Here is a 564-nt window from a genome sequence, read left to right as displayed (position 1 = left end):
CTCTCTCTCTCTCTCTCTCTCTCTCTTTCTCTCTCTCTCTCTCTCGATGGAAAACGTTTTCAACCGAAGAATTACAATGCATTCATGATTACTCCAGAATGGGAGCGAGTAAAACCTCGATAGCTCCCCTATCGAATCGTACACGAAATATCTCGATTGTTTCACCTCCCTAATCGATTCCTTGCCTTGAATTTTTATCGAGTTCACTTGTAATTTCCATCCAGTGATATTTCATCAACGTTACCGCTTTTGCATGATATCATATTTCGCTCCGTCACTAGTTTCATATAATATGTCTGAAAAGTAACGAGATTGAGAATATAATATAGTCAATAATAATATAGAATATATCTGAAAATATGATTTCGATAGAACACGGTGTAAAAATTGCGACAGTTGCAACAACAACATGTTCATCATAGCTTAACAACCTTCATGTAGGATGAATGTATTGTTTTAATTTCCTCTGATTTGTGTTACTTTTAAATTTTGCTTAATACGAAATCGATTCAACATGGAATGAATTAATTGTGTAATTATAAGATAAACTTGAAGTTGTATATA

This window comes from Apis dorsata, unplaced genomic scaffold (assembly GCF_000469605.1).
Source record: "Apis dorsata unplaced genomic scaffold, Apis dorsata 1.3 scaffold_1082, whole genome shotgun sequence".
Classification (NCBI taxonomy): Eukaryota; Metazoa; Arthropoda; class Insecta; order Hymenoptera; family Apidae; genus Apis; species Apis dorsata.
The sequence above is the reverse complement of the archived record's forward strand: the minus strand, read 5'-3'. Positions refer to the sequence as shown.